The sequence below is a fragment of the Ranitomeya variabilis genome, chromosome 2 (genome assembly GCF_051348905.1).
Source record: "Ranitomeya variabilis isolate aRanVar5 chromosome 2, aRanVar5.hap1, whole genome shotgun sequence".
NCBI lineage: Eukaryota > Metazoa > Chordata > Amphibia > Anura > Dendrobatidae > Ranitomeya > Ranitomeya variabilis.
Window position 1 is genome coordinate 240641956 of NC_135233.1, and position 13048 is coordinate 240655003.

General features: G+C 46.7%; 1 protein-coding gene across 2 annotated transcripts in view; it reads left to right on the forward strand.

Annotated features, from left to right (window-relative positions):
• Positions 1-13048, forward strand: part of LOC143805234 (uncharacterized) — a 660557-nt gene that overhangs the window by 629232 nt on the left and 18277 nt on the right. The gene's annotated exons all lie outside the window — the stretch shown is intronic.

Genomic DNA, 13048 nt, shown 5'->3' on the forward strand with positions numbered 1-13048 from the left:
AAGGCCTGAGGAGATGAAGCCGCGGAGCGTTCCTTCAGCTGGCGTGCCAGGAGGGTGTGTGCCTTATTGCCCCTTTCATAGAATTTCTGTCTAAAATGCGCGCTTGTCCTGCCTCCCGTGACGTCCCGGCTTGTGATTGGTCGCGTCGCCCATGTGACCGCGACGCGACCAATCACAAGCCAGAACGTGATTTTAAAATCCTGAAGGACCTAAAATTACATCACGGCTTGCTGTGATTGGTCGCGTCGCGGTCACATGGGCGGCACGCGACCAATCACAAGCCGGGACTTCACGTAAGGAAGGAAAAGCGCGATTTTTAAGCAAACAACGCTGCCGGTTCCCTCGGTGAGGTCCAGGCTGCGTCGGAGAGGTGAGTATAGCAATATTTTTTATTTTAATTCTTTAGTTTACACATTAATGTTGTTTCGATACCGATACCCGATACCACAAAAGTATCGGATCTCGGTATCGGAATTCCGATACAGCAAATATCGGCCGAAACCCGATACTTGCGGTATCGGAATGCTAAACAATGGCATCCGATCCGATTTTTTATCGGATCGGATGCCATGCAGGAGGTCTGTGGGTCCAAACAACAGAGCTCCGGTGCAGAGCGTCTAGGCCTGGGACTTCCGGTAGGCCAGGCGCAGCTCCCGGAAGTCCCAGGCCTCTGCGTCGGATCTGTGTTGTTTGGGCGGCATTGCGCTGCTCCCTGCTCCCTGCTGCGCCGGCCAGAAGTCCCAGGCTGCACTTCTGAGGCCTGAGGAGATCGCTGTCTGGAGGCCCTGTGATCGCTGTCTGGAGGCCCTGTGATCGCTGTCTGGAGGCCCTGTGATCGCTGTCTGGAGGCCCTGTGATTGCTGTCTGGAGGCCCTGTGATTGCTGTCTGGAGGCCCTGTGATTGCAGTCTGGAGGCCCTGTGATTGCTGTCTGGAGGCCCTGTGATTGCTGTCTGGAGGCCCTGTGATTGCTGTCTGGAGGCCCTGTGATTGCTGTCTGGAGGCCCTGTGATTGCTGTCTGGACTCAGGCCCTGTGATTGCTGTCTGGACTCAGGCCCTGTGATTGCTGTCTGGAGGCCCTGTGACTACTACAGCAACCATCATCCAGTGAACTGTGGGGTGTCATTGGCCATTACTGAGATAAGTGAGAGGGAGCGCAGTGATGGCGAACCTGTGGCAGTCCAGCTGTTGCAAAACTACAATTCCCATCATGGCTGGCCATTCAAAGCAAAGGCTTTGGCTGTGAAGACATGATGGGAATTGTAGTTTTGCAACAGCTGGAGTGCCACAGGTTCGCCATCACTGGAAGAATTCCCCCTCCCCCTCACTTATCTTAGTTCACGGCACCCCACACAAGTTAAATAATAGCAAGACCAACAAAAGAAACCAACTGACAGATGAACAAAGAAGTCACTAAGCAGGTAAGTTAATTCTAATTATACATATTTGTTATTTAAACTATACATGTCGCAAAATTATGGTTTTTTATCAAGGTGACACACCACCCAAGTTATGCTCGGTTTTTTGGCGAATTTTGACACACCGAGCTCAAAAGGTTGCCCATCACTGGACTAGGGGTACCGTGATGTCTGGATACAATAGACTGGGGGTACCATGATGTCTGAATGCTACACACTGGGTGTATCATGAGGTCTAGACCAGGTAGCCTAGAGGTACCATGAGCTCCAACCAGGTGTTATGGTCCAGTAAAAAGAATCTTTATTTCAGCCAAGATAAAACAGCAACGTTTTGACCGATCACCGGTCTTTTTCAAGCATAAAACATGGTGGTTAAGGCTGCCTTAAATGGTGTGGACACCACGCAGGGAGCCAATCACAATTCAGTGCCCGCCCACTTATCTATATCATTATATAAATAAAAAATAAACCAAAACAGACATCAGATAACTATGTATATACAAATAAAATAAACACAACGCATCGCTGTGCAAATGAATGCAGTAATCAGTCCGCAAATATTCAAACTTGTGATGTTTATCTTCCAATTTCCTTGTGGATATGTATTGCGTCTCTGTTACCATGGTGCTGGGCCGTCACTACCTCGGATTTCCTCCTGGGTCATCCACCAATCAGGAGCAATGGCGCCGATTTTCAGATATAGCCAATCCAGGGTCTCAATATAATATTAATAGATCCTAAACACCAATCATACCTGCTTTAACAAATAATCTTACATCAATAGCGGCATTCACCAATCGGGCACCCGCCCCAAGCCGTCGGCGCCAGGATATGCGCATCAGAGCTCCACGTCCTGACTGCGCCCGATCACATGATCAGGGCACAGCCATGATGCGCCTCTGCCCCCCCTGCCGCCGGCCTCACGTGACCGCCGCTCGGACTAGTTACCCGGGAGACGCCAATATACAAAGAAAAAAACATCTAGTGATCGGTATTATTTTATAGTAATCTATAGTTCATTAGGATCATATCCCGGACAGGGGCACTTTCAAATAATTCTATTCCGGCACATATTGAATAAACAATAGCTAATTGAATTGTACCATTCTTATATCGGAGGCCCATGGTACATCGCCAAGAAATAGTGGTATTCCCCATCAAACTAATAAGAACTATAGCGCAAAACGATCAATAATGCACAGCAAACAAACCCACAGAGCATAAGAAATATTTTCACATAATTTACATGGCATGTTCTAATATAGCACAGATGGCATATTTAAAGGGACAGTCGGAACTTAGACCTCAATGGAACAATATAACATGTATATAGTATAATGTGCTAATACTGCACTCTATTGTATTAGTTGATCCACCGACTGTCTCATCTACTATCCATCATATAAACAAAACATGATTAACTACATAGCCAATAAATATGTCTAAAAACAAGATAAAAACAAACGACAATGTTCTGAGGAGGGAAGAGATTACTTAGAGCATCAACTCATTTGGATGTACATAAAGCCCAATTAAACTCTGTTTAAACCTTTAGGTTGTAATGTGTCTAAGGTATAAATCCATCTCATTTCCTTAGTTTTAAGTAACCTTAACCTATCACCTCCCCCTCTCAGACTAGGGACACAGGTTTAAACATAGAGTTTAATTGGGCTTTATGTACATCCAAATGAGTTGATGCCCTAAGTAATCTCTTAATATGTGCCGGAATAGAATTATTTGAAAGTGCCCCTGTCCGGGATATGATCCTAATGAACTATAGATTACTCTAAAATAATACCGATCACTAGATGTTTTTTTCTTTGTATATTGGCGTCTCCCGGGTAACTAGTCCGAGCGGCGGTCACATGAGGCCGGCGGCAGGGGGGGCAGAGGCGCGTCACGTCTGGGCGTGGCTGTGCCCTGATCATGTGATCGGGCGCAGTCAGGACGTGGAGCTCTGATTATTATTATTATTATTATTTATTTATATAGCACCATTAATTCCATGGTCCTGTACATGAGAAAGGGGTTACATACAGAGTTATAGATATCATTTACAGTAAACAGGTTTACAGTGACACACTGGTACAGAGGGGAGAGGACCCTGTCCTTGCGGACTTACATTCTATGGGATAGTGGGGAAGAGACAGAAGGTAGGGGTGAGGCGGCGGCGGCTCTGGCGGTGGTGAGGCGGCGGCTCGGTTATTGTAGGCTGTAGGCTTTCCTGAAGAGATGGGTTTTCAGGTTCCGTCTGAAGGATCCGAGGGTGGTGGATAATCGGACGTGTTGAGGCATGGAATTCCAGAGGATGGGGGATATTCGGGAGAAATCTTGGAGGCGATTGTGTGAGGAACGAATAAGTGTGGAGGAGAGTAGGAGGTCTTGGGATGAACGAAGATTACGTGAGGGAAGATAGTGGGAGATTAGTTCAGATGCGCATATCCTGGCGCCAACGGCTTGGGGCGGGTGCCCGATTGGTGAATGCCGCTATTGATGTAAGATTATTTGTTAAAGCAGGTATGATTGGTGTTTAGGATCTATTAATATTATATTGAGAGCCTGGATTGGCTATATCTGAAAATCGGCGCCATTGCTCCTGATTGGTGGATGACCCAGGAGGAAATCCGAGGTAGTGACGGCCCAGCACCATGGTAACAGAGACGCAATACATATCCACAAGGAAATTGGAAGATAAACATCACAAGTTTGAATATTTGCGGACTGATTACTGCATTCATTTGCACAGCGATGCGTTGTGTTTATTTTATTTGTATATACACAGTTATCTGATGTCTGTTTTGGTTTATTTTTTATTTATATAATGATATAGATAAGTGGGCGGGCACTGAATGGTGATTGGCTCCCTGCGTGGTGTCCACACCATTTAAGGCAGCCTTAACCACCATGTTTTATGCTTGAAAAAGACCGGTGATCGGTCGAAACGTTGCTGTTTTATCTTGGCTGAAATAAAGATTCTTTTTACTGGACCATAACACCTGGTTGGAGCGCTGTCCTTCTATCTTGGAATATATGCTATACCCAGGAGGGTTCCCTGGACTAGGAACGAGCGCCCCACATAAGTGAGTGCTGTCAGCCATCTTTATATTTTGTAGAGGTATCATGAGGTCTGGACACTATAGACTGGGGGTGTAATGATGTCTGGACACAATAGACTAGGAGTACCACGAGGTCTGGCCACTATGGACTGGGGGTACCATGAGGTCTGCAGACTGGAGTGTTCGTGAAATCTGGACACTATAGACTGGGAGTACCTGATATCTGAACACTATAAACTAGGGGTAACATGAGGGCTGGATACTATAGACAGGGGTATCGTGAGACCTGGGCACCATAGACTGGGGGTATCGTGAGATCTGGGCATTATGGACTGAGGTTAAATGAGGTATGGAGGCCAAAGACTGGGGTTTCCATGTGGTCTGGAGTTGGACACTATACACGGAGGGTATCATGAGGTCTGGACACCATAGACTGGGGCTACTGTAAACTCTAGACTGGATACTATAGTACCATGATGTCTGAATGCAACAGACTGGGGATATCATAATATATGGACCCAATATTAGGCAGCTGCTACAAAGGCAAATAAAATAATGGGATGCATTAAAAGAGGCATAGATGCTCATGAGGAGAACATAATTTTACCTCTATACACGTCACTAGTTCGACCACACTTAGAATACTGTGTAAAGTTCTGGTCTCCAGTGTATAAAAAAAGACACAGCTGAACTGGAGCGGGTGCAGAAAAGAGCGACCAAGGTTATTAGAGGACTGGGGTGTCCGCAATACCAAGATAGATTATTACACTTGGGGCTATTTAGTTTGGAAAAACGAAGGCTAAGGGGTGATCTTATGTTAATGTATAAATATATGAGGGGACAGTACAAAGACCTTTCTGATGATCTTTTTAATCATAGACCTGAGACAGGGACAAGGGGGCATCCTCTACGTCTGGAGGAAAGAAGGTTTAAGCATAATAACAGACGCGGATTCTTTACTGTAAGAGCAGTGAGACTATGGAACTCTCTGCCGTATGATGTTGTAATGAGTGATTCATTACTTAAATTTAAGAGGGGACTGGATGCCTTTCTTGAAAAGTATAATGTTACAGGGTGTATATACTAGATTCCTTGTTAGGGTGTTGATCCAGGGAACTAGTCTGATTGCCATATGTGGAGTCGGGAAGGAATTTTTTTCCCCAGTGTGGAGCTTACTCTTTGCCACGTTTTTTTTTTGCCTTCCTCTGGATCAACATGTTAGGGCTTGTTAGGTTAGGCTATGGGTTGAACTAGATGGACTTAAAGTCTTCCCTCAACCTTAATAACTATGTTACTATGTAATAGCCTAGGGGTACCATGAGGCCTGGACACTATAGACTGGGAGTGTAATGATGTCTGGATGCTATAGACTGGGGGTAACATGAGGTCTGGACCCGATAGCCTGGAGGTACCATGAGGTCTGGACACTATAGACTCGGGGTATAATGATGTCTGGACACTATAGACTGAATGTAACATGAGGTCTGGACCCTATAGACTAGGGTTAATATGAGGTCTGGACACTATGGACAGCGGACACGATAAGATACAGACACCATAGACTGGGGCTACTGTAAGATTTGGTCTGGATACTATAAACAGGGGTTACCATGATGTCTGGATACAATAGTCTAGGGGTACCATGATGTCTGGATACTACTCACTGGGAGTATCATGATGTCTGGGCGCAATAGACTGGGGGTATCATGATGTTTGGACACTATAGACTGGGGGTACCATGAGGTCTGGATACTATAGACAGGGGTATCATGAGATCTGGACACTAAAGACTTGGGGGTATCGTGAGATCTGGGCATTATGGACTGAGGTTAAATGAGGTCTGGAGACCACAGACTGGGGGTTCCATGTGGTCTGGAGTTGGACACTGTACACGGAGGGTACCATGAGGTCTGGACACTACACACTGGGGGTATCATGAGGACAAGACACTATCATGAGGTCTGGATACCATAGACTGGGGCTACTGTAAACTCTAGTCTGGATACTATAGACTGGGGGTACCATGATGTCTGGATACTATAGACTGGGGGTACCATGATGTCTGGATACAATAGTCTGGGGGTACCATGATGTCTGAATGCTACAGACTGGGGATATCATGAGGTCTGGACCAAATGGCTTAGAGGTACCATGAGGTCTGGACACTATAAACTGGGGGTACCATGAGGTCTGGAGACTATAGACTGGAGTTTTCATGAAATCTGGACACTATTGACTGGGAGTACCATGATGTCTGGACACTATAAACTAGGGGTAACATGAGGGCTGGATACTGTAGACTCGGGGTACCATGAAGTCTGGAGACTGTAGACTGGAGTTTTCATGAAATATGGACACTGGGGTATAGACTGGGGTGTAACATGAGGTCTGTACACCATAGACTGGGGGCACGGTATGCTAGACACCATAGACTTTGGCTCTTGTAAGATCTCGTCTTGATGCAATAGACTGGGGGGTAACATGAGGTCTGGACACCATAGACTGGGGGCACGGCAAGCTAGACACCATAGACTTTGGCTACTGTAAGATCTCGTCTTGATACTATAGACTGGGGGGTACCAAGAGGATTGGGTACTGTGGACTGGGGGTACCATGATGTCTGGACACTATAGACTGGGTGTAACATGAGGTCTGAACACTATAGAATTGGGGCACGATAAGTTATAGAAACCATAGACTGGGGCTGCCATAAGATCTGGTCTGGATACTATAGACTGGAGGTTCCATGATGTCTGGATATAATAGACTTGGGGAACAATGAAGTCTGCACACTATAGACTGGGGGTACCGTGAGGTCTGGACACTATACACTGTGTGCAGAATTATTAGGCAAGTTGTATTTTGATCACATGATACTTTTTATACATGTTGTCCTACTCCAAGCTGTTCAGGCTTGAGAGCCAACTACCAATTAAGTAAATCAGGTGATGTGCATCTCTAATGAGGAGGGGTGTTGTCTAATGACATCAAAACCCTATATAAGGTGTGCTTAATTATTGGGCAACTTCCTTTCCTTTGGCAAAATGGGTCAGAAGAGAGATTTGACGGGCTCTGAAAAGTCCAAAATTGTGAGATGTCTTGCAGTGGGATGCAGCAGTCTTGAAATTGCCAAACTTTTGAAGTGTGATCACCGAACAATCAAGCGTTTCATGGCAAATAGCCAATAGGGTCGCAAGAAGCGTGTTGGGAAAAAAAGGTGCAAAATAACTGCCCATGAATGGAGGAAAATCAAGCGTGAAGCTGCCAAGATGCCATTTGCCACCAGTTTTGCCATATTTCAGAGCTGCAATGTTACTGGAGTAACAAAAAGCACAAGGTGTGCGATACTCAGGGACATGGCCAAGGTAAGGAAGGCTGAAAAATGACCAATTTTGAACAAGAAACATAAGATAAAACATCAAGAAATATATTAAGACTGACTGTTCAAAGGTTTTATGGACTCATGAAATGAGAGTGACTCTTGATGGGCCAGATGGATGAGCCAGAGGCTGGATAAGTAAAGGGCAGAGAGCTCCACTCCAACTCAGACGCCAGCAAGGTGGAGGTGGGGTACTGGTATGGCCTGGTATCATCAAAGATGAACTTGTGGGACCTTTTCGGGTTGAGGATGGAGTGAAGCTCAACTCCCAGACATACTGCCAGTTTCTGGAAGACAACTTCTTCAAGCAGTGGTACAGGAAGAAGTTGGTACCGTTCAAGAAAAACATGATTTTCATGCAGGACAATGCTCCATCACATGCCTCCAACTACTCCACAGCGTGGCTGGCCAGTAAAGGTCTCAAAGAAGAAAAAATAATGACATGGCCCCCTTGTTCACCTGATCTGAACACCATAGAGAACCCGTGGTCCCTAATAAAATGTGAGATCTACAGTGAGGGAAAACAGTACACCTCTCGGAACAGTGTCTGGGAGGCTGTGGTGGCTGCTGCACGCAATGTTGATCGTAAACAGATCAAGCAACTGACAGAATCTATGGATGGAAGGCTGTTGAGTGTCATCATAAAGAAAGGTGGCTATATTGGTAACTAATTTTGGGGGGTTTTGTTTTTGCATGTCAGAAATGTTTATTTCTAAATTTTGTGCAGTTATATTGGTTTACCTGGTGAAAATAAACAAGTGAGATGGGAATATATTTGGTTTTTATTAAGTTGCCTAATAATTCTGCACAGTAATGGTTACCTGCACAAACAGATATCCTCCTAAGATAGCCAAATCTAAAAAAAACCCACTCCAACTTCCAAAAATATTAAGCTTTGCTATTTGAGTCTTTTGGGTTGATTAAGAACATAGTTGTTTATCAATAAAAATAACCCTCTAAAATACAACTTGCCTAATAATTCTACACACAGTGTAGACTGGGGGCACAATAAGATATAGACACCATAGACTGGGGCTACTGTAAGATCTGGTCTGGATATTATAGAATGGGGGACAGTGACGTCAGGCACACACTCGTCTGTGTTGCTCGGGAAGTGAGATGTGGTCATTCAGGTAATGAACTCTGCATGCGTGCGCCCCTGCACATACTCTGTCTGCTCTTTTAAAGGGCCTGTGCCCCTAAAAAAACGCAGACACTTTTTTTCTCTCCTTCACACTGCCATCTCCGTGGTCCACTGCAAGGGCCCACCGGTGATTTCCTCAATATCCCGCCAGGCCACTCCGACCCTGCTGGAGGTACCAAGATGTCTGGACACTATATACTAGGGGTATCATGGGATCTGGGCACTATAGACTTGGGGTAACGTGAGGTTTGGACACTATAAACTGGGGCTGTGATGTCTGGACACTATATACTAGGGGTATCGGGAGGTCTGGACACTATAGACTGGAGCTAACGTGAGGTCTGTACACTATAGACTGGGGGTATCGTGAGGTCTGGACACTATAGACTGGGGGTATCGTGAGGTCTGGACACTACACTAGGGGTATCATGATGTCTGGACACTATAGACTGGGGCTAACGTGAGGTCTGGACACTATAGACTGGAGGTATCGTGAGGTCTGGACACTATATACTAGGAGTATCGTGAGGTCTGGGCACTATAGACTAGAGCTAACATGAGGTGTGGACACTATAGACTGGGGCTAAAGTGAGGTCTGGACACTATAGACTAGAGCTAACATGAGGTCTGGACACTATAGACTGGGGGTATCGTGAGGTCTGGACACTATACTAGGGGTATCATGAGGTCTGGAAACCATAGACTGGGGCTAACGAGAGGTCTGGACACTATAGACTGGGGCTAACGCGAGGTCTGGACACCATAGACTGAGGCGAACGTGAGGTCTGGACACTATAGACTGAGGCTAACGTGAGGTCTAGAGACTATAGACTGGGGGAATCGTGAGGTCTGGACACTATAGACTAGAGCTAACATGAGGTCTGGACACTACAGACTGGGGGTATCGTGAGGTCTGGACACTATAGACTAGAGCTAACATGAGGTCTGGACACTACAGACTGGGGCTAACGTGAGGTCTGGACACTATAGACTGGGGGTATCGTGAGGTCTGGACACTATATACTAGGGGTATCGTGAGGTCTGGACACTATATACTAGGGGTATCGTGAGGTCTGGACACTATAGACTGGGGGAATCGTGAGGTCTGGACACTATAGACTGGGGCTAACGCGAGCTCTGGACACTATAGACTGGGGCTAACGCGAGGTCTGGACACTAGACTGAGGGTCTCGGGAGGTCTGGACACTATAGACTGGGGCTAACGTAAGGTCTGGACACTATAGACTAGAGCTAACATGAGGTCTGGACACTACAGACTGGGGGTATCGTGAGGTCTGGACACTATAGACTAGAGCTAACATGAGGTCTGGACACTACAGACTGGGGCTAACGTGAGGTCTGGACACTATAGACTGGGGGTATCGTGAGGTCTGGACACTATATACTAGGGGTATCGTGAGGTCTGGACACTATATACTAGGGGTATCGTGAGGTCTGGACACTATAGACTGGGGGTATTGCGAGATCTGGACACTATAGACTGGGGCTAACGCGAGGTCTGGACACTATTGACTGGGGGTATCGTGAGGTCTGGACACTATAGACTGGGGGTAATGTGAGCTCTGGACATTATAGACTCGGGGTAACGCGAGCTCTGGACACTATAGACTGGGGGAATCGTGAGGTCTGGACACTAGACTGGGGCTAACGCGAGCTCTGGACACTATAGACTGGGGCTAACGCGAGGTCTGGACACTATAGACTAGAGCTAACGTGAGGTCTGGACACTACAGACTGGGGGTATCGTGAGGTCTGGACACTATAGACTAGAGCTAACATGAGGTCTGGACACTACAGACTGGGGCTAACGTGAGGTCTGGACACTATAGACTGGGGCTAACGCGAGCTCTGGACACTATAGACTGGGGCTAACGCGAGGTCTGGACACTATAGACTGGGGGTATCGCGAGATCTGGACACTATAGACTGGGGCTAACGCGAGGTCTGGACACTATTGACTGGGGGTATCGTGAGGTCTGGACACTATATACTAGGTATCGTGAGGTCTGGACACTATAGACGGGCTAACGTGAGGTCTGGACATTATAGACTGGGGCTACCGTGAGGTCTGGACACTTTAGACTGGGGGTAACGCGAGCTCTGGGCACTATAGACTGGGGGTAACGAGCTCTGGGCACTATAGACTGGGGGTAACGCGAGCTCTGGGCACTATAGACTGGGGGTAATGTGAGGTCTGGACACTATAGACTGGGGTAACGTGAGGTCTGGACACTATAGACGGGCTAACGTGAGCTCTGGACACTATAGACTAGGGGTCTCGTGAGGTCTGGACACTATAGACTGGGGCTAACGTGAGCTCTGGACACTAGACTGGGGGTATCGTGAGGTCTGGACGCTATAGACTGGGGGTATTGTGAGGTCTGAACACTATATACTAGGGGTATCGTGAGGTCTGGACACTATAGACTGGGGCTAACGTGAGCTCTGGACACTATAGACTGAGGCTAACGTGAGCTCTGGACACTATAGACTAGGGGTCTCGTGAGGTCTGGACACTATAGACTAGGGCTAACGTGAGCTCTGGACGCTATAGACTGGGGGTATTGTGAGGTCTGAACACTATATACTAGGGGTATCGTGAGGTCTGGACACTATAGACTGATGCTAACGTGAGCTCTGGACACTATAGACTAGGGGTCTCCTGAGGTCTGGACACTATAGACTGGGGCTAATGTGAGCTCTGGACGCTATAGACTGGGGGTATCGTGAGGTCTGGACGATATAGACTGCCGGTATTGTGAGGTCTGAACACTATAGACTGGGGCTAACGTGAGCTCTGGACACTATAGACTGAGGCTAATGTGAGCTCTGGACACTATAGACTAGGGGTCTCCTGAGGTCTGGACACTATAGACTGGGGCTAACGTGAGCTCTGGATGCTATAGACTGGGGGTATCGTGAGGTCTGGACCCTATATACTGGGGTAACGCGAGCTCTGGGCACTATAGACTGGGGGTAACGTGAGCTCTGGACACTATAGACTGGGGCTAATGTGAGCTCTGGACACTATAGACTGGGGCTAAGGCAGCACACTGCAGCGCTGAAACATGCAAACATGAAAACTGAACTGCATTACTGCACTAGAAATATGAAAAATGAGAGCGTTTAGCGCATAAAAATGGCCAATTTTATGTGTACCTGGTAGCCACTTTAGGGCATCTCTCGTATACCAGGTCCTACGCTTTCCTTTCCTCGCTGAGAATAAACGTCTCCATCTGAATGGGTACCTGTGAAACCTCTTCTGAGACTAACATTCTCTCTCTCTGTGGAGGGGTAATGGACCTGTTGCGATTAAAACACCTGTGGCTAGGAGGCGGAGTGCTCTGTCAGAAGGCTAAAGAATACATTTCAAAAAACTGACCATCACATCCAAACATAGACTAAGTGTGAACAGGTGCTGAACCTAGAGTCACCAACTTATATACAGTCAAGTAAATAAGGCAGCACACTGCAGCGCTGAAACATGCAAACATGAATATTGAACTGCATTACTGCACTAGAAATATGAAAAATGTTTTAATCGCAAGATGTCCATTACCCCTCCACAGAGAGAGAGAATTTTAGTCTAAGAAGAGGTTTTCACAGGTACCCATTCAGATGGAGACGTTTATTCTCAGTGAGGAAGGAAATCGTAGGACCTGGTATACGAGAGATGCCCTAGTGTGGCTACCAGGTACACAAAAAATTGGCCATTTTTATGCGCTAAACGCTCTCATTTTTCATATTTCTAGTGCAGTAATGCAGTTCAGTTTTCATGTTTCATGTTTGCATGTTTCAGCGCTGCAGTGTGCTGCCTTATTTACTTGACTGTATACGAGTTGGTGACTCTAGGTTCAGCACCTGTTCACACTTAGTCTATGTTTGGATGTGACGGTCAGTTTTTTGAAATATACACTGGGGGTAACGTGAGCTCTGGACACTATACACTGGGGGTAACGTGAGGTCTGGACACTATAGACTGGGGCTAACGTGAGCTATGGACGCTATAGACTGGGGGTAACGTGAGGTC